Below are 17,432 nucleotides of genomic sequence, written 5' to 3'. Positions count from 1 at the left end.
GAGCTTCCCACTGATGGCCCAGGTCCCACAGCTCCCTTTGGGTCAAGCTTTGCCTTCTCTTTGCCAAATCCTTTCGTTCAGGCCTTTCATCCGCCACCCAACTGAGTCAAAAGCTCTCCGCTCCTCCCAGAAACAATGGTCATGGTGACGTGGGACATGTTTCTGTTTACATCCCTTTATTTATTTGTAAGTGGAGTGCAGAAGAAGCAGCTAAAGTTACCCTTTTTGCGTCACATCCAGGAGCTATGAGGGAAGCTTTCACCTCTCTCTGCTGGAGATGGCCAGTGTGTCCCTGCAGCATGTCCTCTGCTGGAACTGAAACCTGGGGCTGTGGGGCTGTGCCTCTCTGCAAGAGCAAGAAAAGGAGAGGGAGGGTAGAGCTCGTGCTCTGCCCTCAGTGGTCACTCAGGTAGTAAAAGTGTTGGCAGAAAGCTGCTCACTGGAAAATGGATGCACCCCTTGTTGTACCTTGTGATGCACAGTAGGACATACAGTGGTGCGTATTGCTCTCTCTCTGGCTGGCTCCTTTTTTGTGAATGTTTCTCCAGTTCAGTGGAGTGTAGCTCTTGATTTTCCTGGACATTTTAACTCCTTGTATCAAGTGCTTTATTGAATTAATCTTTTTTGCTTTTTTTATATTTAAGGATCTGTTGTTTGCAATACTCAGTGTTGTCTTGCATGCAGCAGAACAAGGCTATCAGTGCATTTCCATGCAGGTCTGTCTGGGGTATGGGGCATTTTGCTGCTGCTGGCTGGGGCTGCAGAGGCTGAGCTGTGAGTCCTTGCTGCTTTGTGCCAGTGGGATGGTGACTGTTGACTTTGTAAATCACAAGCAATGAAAATGTTTGGTGCGAGATTGCTCTCCTGATCTGTTGCACCTCAAGTATACAAGCAAGAATGCTGTGAGCCTGTTTTCAAGTGTGTGTTCCCAATGCACTGACCCACTTTAATCATCTCTGGGATTTTTTCAATTTTTTTTGACCATGCTCTGTGCAGCATTTCTTCCTGCTGCCTAGATTCCTGTAGGCTCTCTGTAGACTCCTGTCTATAGAGTCACCACTGAAGTCCTTGGGCATAGGTGGACTGATGTGGCTGTAGATCCAGCGCTGACCGTCAGCGCAGGAAACAATTTCAATCCCCGGGTCTGAGGCTGGGAAAAGCCTCCCACGACCACCCAAGCTGCTTATTATTGTACAATGCTCTGGGCCACAAACCAGATTCATAAAGGGCCCAGCTCCACCCTGTCTGGGCTCATAAGGCTTTCTTGGCAGTGTCTCTGTCATTTGAAGATGGGATTGGGGCAGCCTAGCAGAGACTCCTAGCTCACAAAGAGGCCTCTCCAGTGGGAGCCCCTTCCCAAGGAGTGGGTGGCTGACCACGGTGTCTCTGCTCATGCTTCATTGGCATTTTTCCTCTTTTGCATCTGAAAAAAGCAACAGGCACGATAAAATACCCAACAGCGTGGCTCCCTCCCCTGGAGTGGTAAGCCCAGGCAGATTTCCAGTGGCTAACATTTCCCTACATACTCCGGTTTACCAGTCTTGAGGCTTGTCAACCCAAAAAAGACTAAGGCTTTCCCTCTGCAATATTAAAAAAGAAAAATCATAAATCCTCTTGGCATTGCTGGCTCACGCCACTGAGCTATTCCATGCCAATCCCATTGTTAAACTGTAAGCATCGGTTTCAATGCTGTAATAAAATACTGCATTTGAAATTTTACAGTTCCCCATTAACCTCCTTTCCCCCCTCTCACCCACCTATTACATCATCTCTCTTGCTCCTGCAGCCTGACATTGCTCCGACATAAAACTTGAAGCTTTTCCATCCTTCCCCTCTTTTTCTGCACCTTTCACTGTCACTTCTGTAATAGAACAGCTGAACCAAAGCAGTAAAGCACTGCACACCATCCCTGAGCATTTTAAGCCATACGTGTCAAACACCACTGCTTCCCACAGCCTCGATTCTCCATGGTACATGTGCTTGATACCCAGATTTTTGTAAGTGCTGTTGGTCTGAAAACAGCCCTGCCCTCACAGCTTGTCATTCCAGGGCAGTGCTTTGTTCTATCAGAGCTGCCAGGTGTTTTATTTCCTGGGGATGCTATGTTTGAGGATGCCCCAGCAGCTGGGTCCACCATCATGCTCTGTGCTGGTTCTCCCCATCCCTCAGCCTTCCTCCTCAACACAAAGGTAGTCTCTGCAGTCAGTGGAGTCACCAGAGCAAAGCATCCCAGCAGATGGCTGAGATCTCCATAAATTATCTTCACTGAGTAAAAGCTGCACGTTCTTCCCCTCTGCCCACTCCTGTAATTTGTCTAATACAAGGCTGCTGTAGGGCATCCAGGGAGGTGTTGGACAGGCCTGCGTAGCACCACAGCACTGAGTCAAGAGAAGACTTTTTCCAGTCCCAGCATCACATTGCAGTTGACTGAATTCAGGGCAAATTTTGCCATTGACTTTGCTGGTTTGTGTGCTATGAGAGTCTCCATTGCAGTCTTGGCAGCTGAGAAATCTGGAGGAAATAATATAAATGGAAAATCTTTTTAAATGAATGATGCTTGAGTGGCGCTCTTATGCCATTTGTGCCAGAGAGGTGGTGGAATCTCCTCTGGAGGTATTCAAGAAAATTTTCATTTGGATGCTTTCCTCTGCAACCTTCTCTAAGAAGCCTGCTTTAGCAGGGTATTGAACTAGAAGATCTCCAGAGCGCCCTTCCAGCCGCTACAATTCTGTGATTCTATGACGTTCAAGGAACCATGTGGAAATTCCTTGCTTAGTGCTCATCATCACACTGGAATGACCTGTGTGGGTCATCACTTTTGGGTGCATGACTTGGGATGGGGTGGGGAGCAGTGTTCAGTGTGGGGAAGGTGCTGCCTTGCAGAGGCTGCCTCCTGCCCTCCTCAGTGAATGTGGCTGCAATTTCCATGCCATAGAAAAAGCTCAAACCCTATAAACAACCTTGAGAGTATGTTCCGATGCTAACAATGAAGGGCTTGTGAAGTGCCAAAAATGAGTGTTTTTCTAGTTTTCTATTTTTTTAATTTACCTCTTCTGTTTTGTTTTCTTCTACTTTCAGTGTCAAATGATGAGATAAGACTGTTAAACTGCTACTATTTGAGTACTGTTTGTCCTGCATAACAATGTGAATTTCTGACATTTGTTGCTCATGTGAGAAGTGGGAATGCTCAAGGCTGGCTGCGCTGTGAGCTCTCCCCATCCGTGCTTTTATATATGCACACACACCCCAGGTCTGATCCGACAGTGATCTCCAGCCTATCTAGACCATCCTCTCTGGGGATCTGTCTGCTGCATCTGCCTCAGGCCTTTCCTGAAGAGAGACAGCTAATTGGGAAAAATTATGTTGCATTACACGTGGTGGCTCTCTGATGTGGGCTTTCATCTGCAGGGAGTTTGGCTGAGGACTCCCAAACTCACAGCTAGGGAATGCTGTGAGGTGTTGAGGCAGCACTGGGGAGGTGCTTTAGAGAGCCAGGCTGAGGGTTCCAGTTCTGCTTCATGATTAATTAATGAGCGAGCCCCATATGTGGGCTTAACTGTTAGGTCAGATCTGACAATGGACATCTAGGCCTTTCAAATGCTCTAATTGTTGAGTTTATTTTTGAAAGGCTCGAGGGTCTTATTTACCTTTCAGAGTTTCAGCCTAAACACTGATTTTATTTTGGGTGAAAAAAAAGTGCTTTGACACATCGAGTGAACTTAGCTACCTGCACGCCTGTGTTTAGCTTGCTTTGCTTCCAAACCTCCCAGGGGTGCTGGAAAGAGAGGGGGAGAAGATGAAGTAGGCAGTGACTATTGGATTAATTACAGATGCTGGCTTAGCTGCTACAAGTAGTGCAGAAGGAGGAAGCGAGGGAGCAAAGTCTGACCCACCCACTCTTTTCTTTAAAAGAGACAAGCAGGTAAAGAGGCTGTGGGTGAGCCCCCAGCACCGCTCTGCTGATCTCATCGGAGGGCACCCAGCGACACAAACCACAAAGCTTTCATAGCCTGTAAATCTAATTGAAGGCAGTGGTGGGAAGAGTCGTGGGTTTGGGAAAAGGGAAAGCTTCCCCCAGATAAACACTGAGAGTCATCTAAAAATAGGTGATGTGGTTCCTCATTGCTTCTGAATGAGGTGGCAGGATGGCACTTGTCCTCGGACGGAGCGTGTCCCACATCTCCGAGTGGCTGCGGGGGATGAGAGGACGTTTCAGTATTTATTTTCTTTCTCTTGATTCCAACCAGATTGCCCGTGCTCTGCTTAATGTAGTGCCTGCTGTAGAAGTGGGGCGAATATTCAGTCACATTAAAAATAAATCCAGAAATAGCAGCTTATAAATTTGGATTTTTCTCCTATTATTATTTATGGGTGAATCCTGTCAGATGCATAAATATAGTATCTTTCTAGGCCGATGCTGGGATTTATATCAAAGGGGTTCTAATATATACTTCATGTACTCAGCTGCAACTATTATAAGCTATTTCATGTACAACTAGAGACAAATGATCTCTCCCATGTTTGTCTTAACGTGAAATGCAGTTGGGTTGCTTGAATTCACTTCCAAAGCTCCCGCATGGGGGAGGGAGACAGGAGATTTATGCCCCTTTAATATGTAATCAATTATAAATGTATCTTTAGACAAATAATTTAAAAATTTGTGTATCAAGAAACACCTCTATTAATTTCAGGGTACACCACTGTATGCCTTTTTTTCTGTGCATTAAGAAAGGGATTAATTTTTTTTTTTTTTAAAAAAAAAGCTCTTACTCTGTTCGGAAAGCAAATTCTAACAAGAGCATTCTGAAATAAAATCCCAGAAGGCAGCAATCCCTCCAACAATTAAACTGGGAGAAGGTCCCCTGGGGGCAGACCAACAAAATTTAGTAAAAATAATTGCCGTGCTGGGTCCTTGCTCTATTTTAGCTGAGTATAAGCAGACACACAAAAAAACAACCTACTGAGAGCAAGAACATTCCTACATGAAACAAGCTAACAACAGAGCCATGTAACTACCTGGCCACACCACTCGGCTTTTGCTGGCACGCAACTCAGATTTTTATACTTCAGCCAATATAAAATAACAATCAGGCTATTTACAAGGCTCTGCCAAATATTAACCTTATATCCAATTCTTTTCAAACCCTTCAAAGTCTCTAATGTGAACCATACAAGTTCCTCATTACTTGACAGTATTCTGTAACTGTGATGTTATGGGCTAGTTACGTTTTTTAAAAGATGGTGTGTTTATGCAAAGATAATGGTGCAGTGCTTTTAATGCTGAAAAAACTCAACAATTAATTAATTTATAATACCCCTTTATTCTTCGCCCCCCAAGATTAATTTGCCGGAGAAAACAAGTTCATGTTTGCCCCTAAGACAGAGGATAGAATTACTTCAGCATGTATACTGGGTTAAAACAAGTTGGATGCACGCGTGCTCGCAGCCAGGTGGGTGCCATTGTAGAAGGCAGTTGAGAATGACAAAAGTGCAGAACAAACCCTTAAAAACTGAAGATTTCCCCCAAAAAGCAAGGTTGGGCATGCAAGGGGTCATCAAGGTTGCTAATGGTGAGACAGAGGTGTGACAGTAAGTAGAACTGCACAAAGAGAGAGCACTGGGAGAGTGACTGTGCGATGGAGGAGGGCTGGAGCTCTGTTTCTAGGTCAGACATGCTTTGCTGCATTTTCTTTTTAATTTTTTTTGCCTTGTGTGTTTCTCTGTCCTGGCCCATTGGGGCTCCATCGTTACTTCAGGAGACCCTCAGTGAGGTGCTTCTCCATTACGCGGCTGAGCACTTGGAGGAACCTGAAGATGCGCAGCCCCAGCCTGGGGGTGTCTGAGGATGTTCAGCCATGAAGAGCTGGAAGCAGAGCAGCACAGACATCCAAGGCCACCCCATGCTCCACATTGCCCTTGCAGAGCAGAACTGAGCTCCATGGCCATGCAGACAGCACTTCTTCCCACCATCGAAAGAGAGTTTTCTAATTGGGCTCTTCTTTCAGTACATCTGCAAATATCATTCTGGAAGTGCGCTGTATCGAATATTGGGTTTCTTATTTTAAAGGGAGCCTTTGAGTCTATTTCTTTACACACGTTTTTACCAGCAGTACTTTTAACAATAGGTTACCAGATCCATCACACAATCTGACTAAAAGCCCGTATTTATTCCCCTAATTTTATAAACATTTAATAGGTCCTTATTAAACACATCAGCCAGCATGATTTAATAACACAATCAGTCTAGAAGTTTAAGAAAATTGAAAACAGGATTTGAATGTAATACAGCCACAATTACCGGAGATTATAGGCAATCATTTCCATATGTCTGCAATGGGGAGCTGCTAATCTCTGTTTGCGTGGAGGTGATTTCCTCTGGAACACTTCCCAGCCTTCAACAGCGCTAGTGCTGAACAAATTAGATTTGAAAGTCCCCAATTTTATGACTAAGGTAATATACTCTGTGTATTTAGAGAAACACTGATTTCCTATTTTAACTGGCTTCCAAATGCTGGACAGAGACCTCGGCTTCATTTAGTTTGGCTCTGCTAGGTATATGGTAAAAAACTTAAAAAAATTTTTTTAAGGGTCAGCACATGTATTTTTGGGTTTCTCAGAGATATACTGCAAGTTCCCTCCATCCATAAGAGGGAAAGAGTTAGCATCATGATCCAGTGACATCATGGCTGAGGAATGCGCAGCAATTAGCCCTGCAATACTGCAGGCAGCCTATGGCCAGGGGACAAGCAGCTCCCTCCTGCTAAACTTTAGGAGTCCTAACACCTTATTCCCTGACCTACCGCTTATGAGATCCTGAATAGCGTCACTTGTGTTTTGTGGGAATTCATCTGGTAAACTGGTCTTTTTGTGCGTGGCCTTGGCTTGGCTTTGGCAGTTACTGTTGAAAATAGGACTGCTGTTGGGAAAGATTTCCTGTTTGAAGCAGCCAGGAGCTGGGCTGATTTCAATAGGAGCCAGTGACTGGTGGCGATGGGAGAGCTGCTGGGAACTTTACAGCTGCAAACGTGCCAGCCCCACTGGGGGACATCAGGGGGCCTGGCCTGGAAGCGTCCAAAGCATTTTTAGAATTTGTTTTGTCAAATGATTCGCGTTTATGAAATGTTTACAGCAGAGTCATACCAGAGAACTCAAGCAAGACAGGAGAAAAGAAATCTGTGCTCACCAGTAACGAGGGATGAACAAAGCAGCGAGTGGATTCCCTGTGAGTGCTCACACTGGAAAACAGCATCACTTTGTCAGCCTCTTGGATGTACCTCCAAAATGAGAAAGAAGTAGGCTGTGCTGGGGAAAGAAGGAAGCTGCTCAGGCAGCTGAGTACTACTTATCTTTCTAGTACTTCTGTTTTTGAATCACGTTGTGTTTTTGTGCTATTCCAAAGAGCCTCTCTTCATTGAATCTGGCCCCACAGAATGAGAGTTTCCCCCCAAGATTTCACTAAATCAGAAAACTGATATTCACATGTTGCACGAGGAAATCGTAAAGCAGATGCCTCCACTGGAAAGATTTGTTTGTGATGGGAGGGAACAGCCCCAAGTAAGGACTTCAGCACATGCTTAATTCCATCACTGTTTCAGAAAGCACTTAAGCACATATCTGATTTAAAATGCCTTCTTGACTTGAATTCAGTTGAAGAGCAGAACAGTATATGATGTCTGCACACTGACTTATCTTAGAATGGCACGAGCTCTTTTCACTGGGCGAAGAACTTTCCTGAACTGAAGGAGTCCTTAATCCAAAACTTAGAATTTTATTTTACCATTTTTGGTTTTATCAAAATTAAGTATGCTTAGGTTGGAAATCTGGCAAAGTTAGGGAAGGGAGCTCTCACGATATTCTTGTTAAATAAGCTAATTGAGCAAGCAACCTGTGTCAAAAATAAACAAACCAAAGAAACAGAATAGAAAACACATAGCATGGAAGTACACTTTGATTTAGAGTTGGTTTGTTGCAGTTGTAAGCAAACTTTTAAGCCAACTAGTGCCAGCATTTGTCAACTGCAATGGTGCTAGGGAAGTTACCAAAATGAACTTTGTTACCTGTTGTCTCAGTAGAGGAGTGAAAGTTACACATGGAACAGCGTGTGGCATAAAACCTGACAGGGAATGACTTTGGTTATAACAGCTGACCCAGACTGGAATTCTTTATAATCAATTAAGCAAACTGTCACAGTATTAAGATATTTGATATGCCCTTCTTGTTTCCAGCTAGAGTGGAACAAACCTGCGCATATAATGAGCAGCTATAACCTAGTATTCATTTGCAGAGCTTGCTTCTATGAGCTGTCTTCAGCTTGTTTAGCCCAAAAGGAAAAGAACATGTTGGTTCTTGTAATAAAATAAATGTACAATCCCTGCACATTACTGGCTTTGTAGTTGCTTTCCCCCTAAAAAATCCAGTTCTAATGCATAGTATATTTTTGATCATAAACTTGCTCATGTATGCATTCCAGATGGCATGGAGAAGAGGTTCAGGAATTCTAGTGGCAACCGCTACTATTACGAAAATAAAGGTAAGGCCCAGTTTTATGATGAACCTTGATCTTAAGGAGTTTATAACTAGACTGGCTCCAAGTTATACTTGGAATACGTGGATACATTTATTACATCAGTGGATTCCTTCACCCACTTAAAAATATATCCGCCTTGTTCTTTTTGAATGAAGAGGTTGCTTGCAGTTTTAAGATGTTTCGTGGCCTTCATTCCATATAGCAAAAGAGTTGATTAAAAGGAAATTGGCAAGATCCTAGTATATTGTAATAACTCTCCATTTGGAAACAAAACTTCCTCCTGCATTCCAGCCAACTGGGTAATTAACTTTACCAAACGTTATGGTATACAACAGTGCAAACTCATTTTGCTGTTATTTTGAAATGCGGTGCAGCTTTTTCCTTGGAAAGCTCCATTAATAATTATTTACATCAATACACAAAAATATGGTAATTAAGGATGCTAGAGTGGGCTGTTAAGTTCAACTTTTCTAGGTAAAGCTTTTCCTTGTTTCCTATTTAAGTTCTTGCCAACAAGAAATATGTGCTCAGCCAAAACAGATTTTAAGGAGAGCGAAGCGATAGGACTCCATTTGGGAAAGGCTTTCAGCACATGCTTATGTTCTATTGCTTTCACTGAGATTTAAGCACATTCTTTATTTGTTTGTGAACACAGTTGTTATATTTTAATGGGTCAGTCTTTACAGTGGACACCTTTTCACAATGACTTGTTTGAGCCTGCAGCCTTATAAACCAGATAGGGATGGCATGGTGTGAGGCAGCAGCAAGACCTAGGAGATGGAAACTGGGACACAAAGCTGAGCATGTGAGGAAGGGCCATAGCAGCTGAAGGTCTTTCTGCAGAGGAGTCAGGGACACAGTCAGTGTCAAGGACCACTATGAGTGCAAGCGAGCTACACTGCAGGTAGACATCAATTGCTGTACTTCAGCCAAAGTAGTTGCCTGGACTATATGTCACTTTCTGCTACCACGGATTGCTTCAATAGGTGTTCTCTTTATAAGGTGAAGAAGGAGCACAGATGATGGCTCCAGTGGGGTGAACCCCAACCACTCTGATTTCATAGCTCTTCTTTCCTGTTTTCATGAAAAAAAGAATCCATCAAAAATGTTTGTTTACCCCTCCAGCAGAAACAGGAGAAGAGTAAGGAATGGCCGTACTTAGTAAAATAGCTTTTGTTAAATAATTAAGCAAATTACCTTGAAACTGGCTTCTAACATACCCATGCTATTGAGCATGGAGGAACAAGAAGCACTGTCCTTCTGCAGTGCTTCTGTGATTTCTGAGTTGTTTTCTGGTCTGTGCCTTCAGTATTCTGGCATATCTTGCAGGAAGCCACGAGCAGGCGAGCTAAACAAGAGGCACAAGCCTATGCAATAAATATCCTGGCTTGTGTTATTTTTTTGCTCTTTGAACTCTAGAAGCAGTTATTTGTCATTTATTTGATATCCTTTGACAATAAACATGATGTCTGTGAAGAACTAGTTACTGATAAGCTATCCAATAAGGTCAAAACATAGAAACAGATGACAGCAACAATAATAGAGATGTTAACCACTGCATCGTTTTTTCCCCATAACTTTTGAGATTGTACTACTGTATTTTTGTTGGAAGCATGCAGTACTATTACTTCTACAATAATTTGTCTTCATGCACAGCAAACAGAAAGGATTTCAGGCATTTTATTTCCTTGTCAGCTTCAATAAATGCAAAACGATTTACCTAAAAGAGAAAAATACCAGGACCAAATTTTTCAATGCTTTGTTTTGTTGTCATTCAGAACGCAAACTGTAACTTTGCAAGTAGACAAACAAACAAACAAAACCTTTTATGCATAACGTGTAAGCTCATTTCCTTTGATCCTGCAAGTGATGCCATGGAGCCCAGCTGTTGTGTTCCTGTGATGATTTCCCTTACTCATGTTTCACCCAGTCATTTCAGGCCCTAATGGAATTACTTTGAGTGAAACCTGGTTTTTTCATGGTTCACCTCCCATGTCAGCTGATACCAGGAACGATTCTCTGGCTTGCATGGAGAGTAGATACAGGCAATTAAGTAGATTTTAAAGATTGTTTTTCTGTTTTGCATTTTATCAACTGCTAACCCAATGCAGATCAGCATGCTGTGGGCGTGAGGGTTGCAGGCTGGGTTTCTGCTGTGGAAATGCATGTTGGATTCCCAGCTAATGCAGGCACAGCCAGGTCCCTCCTGTTGATATTTGGTTCTTTGCTCGTAACAAACACAGTGTGCTGTCATCTTCTGCTCAGCCCTTACCCAAAGGATGGACCTGTTCAGCCTTCCCCCATCCCCGTTTAATAGAGGCCTCTGTCCTGTTTTTCAAAGAAAGAAAATAAAATAGATTACTATTAGAAAAAGATGGAGCATGAAGAATTCCAGCCTGAGACGGGAATGTAAGTGAATTAATCTCTCCTGGTGAGGAGGAAATTATTTTTTGTTACTAGCAAAGGTTGTTTTTCATTGGAATTTCTCTCTCAGAGTTTTCAGGCATCCATCAAAGACCCAACAGCTTAATTTTTGTCGATACAACGTTTTACTTTTTAGTTGCCAAATAACCTCATCTATTTGATTTTCCAGATTTTTTAGATGCTTTCTGGAAGTTGTCAGAAGAGACCCTCCCTGGATAAATGTTCTCTTCCAAGAAAGCCACTTAAAAAAGAACAAAAATGATTCAAGCAGTTTTGGCCTAACCCAGAAACAATGCTGCAGCAAAGTTCCGGCTGCATTTTGTTAAACTCAGAATCTTTCTGGCCCTTTTCATGTGCTGGAGTGGGAGCTCATGATCCTCTCTGGCCTGAGCAGGGCCCCAAAGTGCTGCTGTTCAGCTGTGCCTGTCCTGCTCTGCCCCTTTCTCTTCTGTTAAATGGAAGTTGACATAACAGAAGAGAGGAGCCTGCCAGGAGGGTGTCAGAGTCAGCAATGATCACAATCAGACATTGCAATCACATTGCTCTACCAGGTCCTAGGAAGAAATAACCATCTGTTTCAATGGATGCAGGGGAAACAGCAACAGCAAAAAAATAACCACGGAACCATGACCATGATTTTTTCATTCCAAGCCATGCCTGGTGCCTGTCAGGGAGATGCAAAATGAGGCTTGATAGTAATGCAAGTTTGGGACATTTTGTACCAGCTTAAAACAACCAGCTCTCAGCTAACATGCATTACAGTCAGGTTCCATGTATATGACATTTCCATTTCCCTTCTGGACCTACACTGGACAGCAGCCTGGGGCATCCGTAGACTGACCTTGACCCACCTGGCCAATGGATTTCCCTTCTGCATACAGTAAGAAAAGCCTGTAACCACAATTGGAAGTGGCCACCCACCCCTTGGCTCACCCTGTCCTGCACCCAACAGCGCTGCACATTGGCCCCACTGTCTGCCATCCTCAAAGCAAAGCAAATATTCCTGGCTACAGAGTGCTACCATGCATGCTATAGAGGCAAAATTCATTTATTCACTCAGGCAGGTGATGGATAGTCTGTCAATGTTTATACAGTAGACACAAGCCTAATTTTCGGGTATTAGTTGATTAACACTTGAGTCATAGTGTGTGTCCTGTGTCCAGTAATGTGGAACATCAAATGTGTGAAAAAGATTAATAGTGTGCACAGATGTTACTCAGAGGATCAATTTGTCTAGGGTTTGAAGAGGTGGTACCCTGCAGATCAATAGGAAAGGAGAAAATTAGAGTAATGTGTTGAAAGAAATCACAGCCGACTCTGCATGGCTGGGTTATCTGCTCCAAAAACTCAGTTTCTCATAAAGACTTTCAAGAACTGCAACAAAATGCGAAGCTCTTTCTCCTTTATGATATGAAATATTTTATGATATGAAATATATATATATATTTGTTACTTACAGACATGCAGCTTTCCCAAATGGCAAGTCCTTTGCAAAGGACACAAAGCAGCCCTTGTGCAATGTGACAAGGAAAACTTTTCCCTGGCATTCTGTAAGAAAAGCGCTTCCCTGTATTATAAATAGCAACAGGCAGGAGGGCAATGGAAATAAATGTCACTCTGTAAATAAGGGAACCAAAGCTGGACAGCAGAAGGTCCCTTTCTGGACAAGCTCAACTTTTCCTAAGTTTTAAAGGAGAAGTATCCTGAGCCCTGCCTGCTGGGTGCTGCACAGCTCTTTGGAATCTGGGGGTCTGCAGGAAGTTCCCCCAGGGGAGAGGGACAGATCCTAAATAACACCAGCATGGATGGAGAGTGCTCCACCGAGGAGACCTGCATCGGCAGGAGCAGGATGCAGTGACCCCTTTGCTCTCTCCAATTCCTTCCTGGCTTCAATGGCAAGGGGTGGGAATTGCAGAGGTTTAGGAAGGAGGGAGGCAGTGTTTGGGGCGAGTTCTCCCACGGGTGGTTCTGGCAGTGGGATAGCTGGGAAGTGAGCAGCCTGCTTGCTGGTGTGCTCTGCCAGCACGGAGGTTCTGCCTATCTGTTTATCTCTGCTATTCAAAAATGGTTCCTTGCCACTGAGACAGAAAGCAGCTTTGGACAGAAATTTCAGCACATGATGGGAATGTCAGCAGTGTTATGCTCTTTCATATTTTTTTTAAAGCCTGGCTTTCTGCAAACTGACATATTTACATGCTTGCTTTATAACATTGGCATGGGATTTATGAAATCTCCTTAAAATTAATGTCTATTTCTAACAAATTTAAATTAAAAATGACCATACCCACATGAGGAATAGGATAGGAAATTTAATTTAAGGGAAAGCTGGGAATGTGTATATTTTTCAACAGACTGTTTCTGTTGCAACCTAATAGCATGTGTGAATGAGCGCCTGGTCCTTCAAGCTAAACCTATGGAGGGTTGCACTTATACAAGAAGTTGCTTTGTGGAATTAGCAGGAAAGCTCAGAAAGTAAGAATTACAGTGAGTAGCAGATTTTTGCAGGAATCGACCCAAAAGGGAATAAGGGAAGAGGGAGGCAGAGTGAAAAGAGAGTGGGAGGAAGAGGCAGGGTTAACAGCAGCCTGGGCAGAAATGCCTCCTTCCTTCCCTGCAGCAGGTCCTGCCACTCGCTGTAATTAGGAGCTCTTCCCATCTGTATTCCTGCTTCCAGAAACAACCGTAGCTTCCTTGCTGAAGAATGGAGTAAGCTGCTCTGAAACATCATAAAAATGGTATATTCTCAATTTCTAGTAGGAACGGAGCCTATGTGCCACAGACCAAAGCCCAGAAGCCCGGCTGGGCGATGGGTTTCCTGCTAATGTATTTCTATAGACAGCTCGCCCGCTCTGCTGGCAGTTTTGCATTTTTCTTGTAAACCGTTCTTATGTGCTACAAGACATCTGGGCATTCTTAATTCTGCCTCTCACTTCATTACCTTTCATAGGAGACTCTCGGTTTACAGCGAAAGAATCAATAGTTTGAAAGTTTTAAAAAGTGCAATATTAAAAATTGAAAATAAACCAGGAAATCATAGTCTCCATTTGGGGGGAGTGGGGGAGACAAAACCTTTTTCTTTGGGTAAGGACTGAGGGTCAAATTAATTATCTTTATTTGCAGCAGTTTGGGATTTCTGCAGAGATTTAAGGGATTTTAGTAAAGCTGTGTGTGAGCGTGTTGGTCTTCTGGAACCCACATGAAATGTCTTACAAGCATTGGGACACTGTGTGGTTTGCTGGCCGTGTCAATGGGCTCTGCTCACGATCTGCTGCTGTTTGCCGAGCAGCAGTTCTGAGCAGCACTGAATCCCCAGCACCTAGCACAGAGCCCAGCGTGATGGAGCTGATTGCAGCTGAGGATCAATTCCCTGCTGCAGTATTTCTTTCCCTGGAGCAGATCTAATTGAAATCAGACCTCCGTGCTGCGTTAGGATTCCTTTGGCAGAGCTGCTCTTGGCATTGTTTTCCTTACCATTTTTCCTATTACTGTTAGTTCCAATCACCAGAACAAGGCAGCACGGAGCAGAAGAGAAAAGCAACATGCTGTGAAATTGTTGAAATAACTCAAAGGTTTCCACAGGAAACATCATCTCCAAATGCTTGAACGCAGCCTCCCGGATAAAAATACAGCAGAGGGTGGGGGGTGAAAAGGGAAGGGAGAGAGGGAGATTTAGTGATGTTAAGAGGCCGAAGCAATTGCAGCGATTTGTAAATCGTACGAGCGGTTGTGTTCCCTGTGCGCCGCGAGGAGAGGGCAGCAGATGTGCCGGCAGCGCGGAGCCGCCTGCAGCCCGGCTCTGCTGCGTGCACCTCAGTGCTTTGTGCTCAGCGCCTCGCCCGCCTCTCCCTGCCTTCTCCTTGCAGAGATTAAGTTTGGAAAATAAAAGTTGTTGGCAGAGGATAACGCGCTCGGTTCAGAAAGGAGCGTCATTGCGTGCAGAGGGCAGTGGTGATCGCACCCGTGTAGCAATTGATTGATAATGTTCACTCGTTCAAGTAAACATTTTGGCTTTAGCAGATGGCTTTCTTTCACTGCAACCCATTCAAGCCGATAGTATCCGTATCATTTTACCGTGACGCTAAAATATCTTTTATTTTACTATTTTAAAATGGAAGGATATTTTTTTTTTTTTAAGAAACAAAGCCAGGGTAATTTTTAATCACAATTAGTTAGGTTAGATTTCCAGATCAATGTTTTGGTTCCTGATGGTGATGTATTACATTTGCAAATGCGTGCATTTCAGGAGTAGTTAAATAATGTTATGTTACAACTGTTTTTAATGAAGAAATAACTATTTGGCTATCCAGGATTTCCCTTCAGTAATGCTCACTCTGGTTGGAGAAAATTTGGGTTTGTCAGAAGAAATGGAAATGCTTTCTTTTAGGAAGCCAGCATTTTGGAGCTTTCATAGTTTTGTTTCACGCCGGAATGATAAAATCGATGCAGGACCATTTTAATGAAAATCATTTTTATTTCGGTTTACTCCATTTGTATAACGAGAGGGAGGGACCTCTGTGCAGCGAGTGCCTCTGTGCAGCCAGACACCCCTCTGCCATCCGCGGGAGCAGCTGACACTTCAGAATTAACTGTTTGTATTGAGGCATTCAATGGTGGACAGCAGGTCTGAAACATTTGCCTGCAGAAGTGGCCTTACAAGAGCAGAAAATCCCTGTTGTCTTTGGGAGCTCGACGATTTCTGGGAGCCACCAGCACCCTGCACACAGCTCCCTTTGTCTGTAAACAAACTTCGGCTCGGCTCCCCCTCCAGTCCTCTAATCCTCTGCATGAAATCATTACCAGCTACTTGCAATGAACATGCCATTCTTCAGCTCACAATTATTGTTGTAGGCTTCACATAACAGTTCATCCCTTCTCTGCTTAATCAGAAGCATTAGATTTCAGGTACTCATGGAAATGGAGAAGAGTTTTGAGGTTTCCAAATACTTCTCTTAATGAATCTTGTGATATTTTTAACAAAGAGGTCAGAAATACATATTTTCTTCTTTTTGAAATGTTAACAAAATACAGAAAAAGAGAAAGAATGGATGGGGGGGGGGGGAGGGGGAAGCAAGTTTCCAATGATTTTAGTCTGGTGACTGGATGTCCTTTGTGCATCTGTTCAAGTATTTTGTGGTTTGCATTTACGTCTGTATTTGCCCAATTTACAGCTTAAAAAAAAATCAATAGTAATGTTATATTTTCATGAAACCAGCATTTTTTACTGAGATCTCTTGAGTAAATTAAATTTCATCCAGGCTGGATTACATCCAAGTTGGATTACTGTTGCAGTCCCTCATCCTACAAATGCACATGAATATTCCTGCTGGGTCTTGGGAGATCTGGAATCGAGTTCTAGGTTTGTGTAGCCTCCCTCTTGCCCAACCTCCTTATTTGCTTTGAGTCTCAAAAAGCAAAAAAAAAAAAAAAAAAAAAGCAAAAAAAAAGGGAAAAAAAGATGCTATTATTGGCAGTCAACTTAATTGTGATGTTGCATATATTTGTCATATACATTTATGATATATCACTTGCTGTGGTCTTATATGAACAATGAAATCTAAAATATGTCAAATACTGACATAAAGCAGGTGTTGGTATCTATGCTAGACTGTCCCGAAAGCTAAAACTGGCCTGTGACAGGAAAGATCAAATGGAGGATTCTTTGCTTTTTCTCTTGTTCTTTGGTATTCTGCTGTTTTTGCATTCCCTGCTCCTGGCATAGACAGACAAATAATGTAAACAAGACCGTGGCTGAAGTCTTCCCTGCAGGGACGCTCTTTCTAATTGGTACTTTTTGATCTCCCACAAAATAGAGTGGCCATATTACAAACACTAATAATAGGAATAAATTCCATGACAAGGCTTCAGAGAAGTAAATGTTACGTTAAAGAGAAAACCATTGGAGCAGATGGACACAAACACAATTGCACAACATACAGAATGAAATTGCCCATGTGGCTGAAAGATGATATTTGCTCTAGGCAGTTCTCTAGGTTACTGCATAAGGTAGGACATGAATTAAAGCTGTATTCTAAGCCTTGGAGACATTAAATGTGACTTAATATATGATTTGTGTGTCAGCAGTAAGTGCCTGTGCACCAACTCTGTTTCAACACCTTTCATGCCAAGCTCAGGGAAATGGTACCACCCTGCAACTGCTCTAAGGGCTGAGAGAGAATGTATTGACTGTTGCCATAGCTCAGCAGAGGTATGCCGATTTGTTCTGCTGCAGTAATCTGGCCTTGTTTCTGAGCCCCTTGTGATCTGTGAAGGTGTCAAAAGTAGCTTGAGGGAGAGTGGGGAGAAGGAGGTTTACCCATTTGTTCTTTTGCAGCAAAATAAAACAGCCTGCCAAGGCATCCTTAAAAAAGTTGTTGATGGAGGGATTACCTACTGAAAGATGGGAATATCTTAAGAATGATGCTTTTAATGTTCACCATAGTGTAGGTCATAGCACTTATGGAACTAGTGAGTAGGAGTCCCA

Source organism: Lagopus muta, chromosome 14 (genome assembly GCF_023343835.1).
Source record: "Lagopus muta isolate bLagMut1 chromosome 14, bLagMut1 primary, whole genome shotgun sequence".
In the NCBI taxonomy this organism is placed as follows: Eukaryota; Metazoa; Chordata; class Aves; order Galliformes; family Phasianidae; genus Lagopus; species Lagopus muta.
This window is presented reverse-complemented; position numbering follows the sequence as displayed.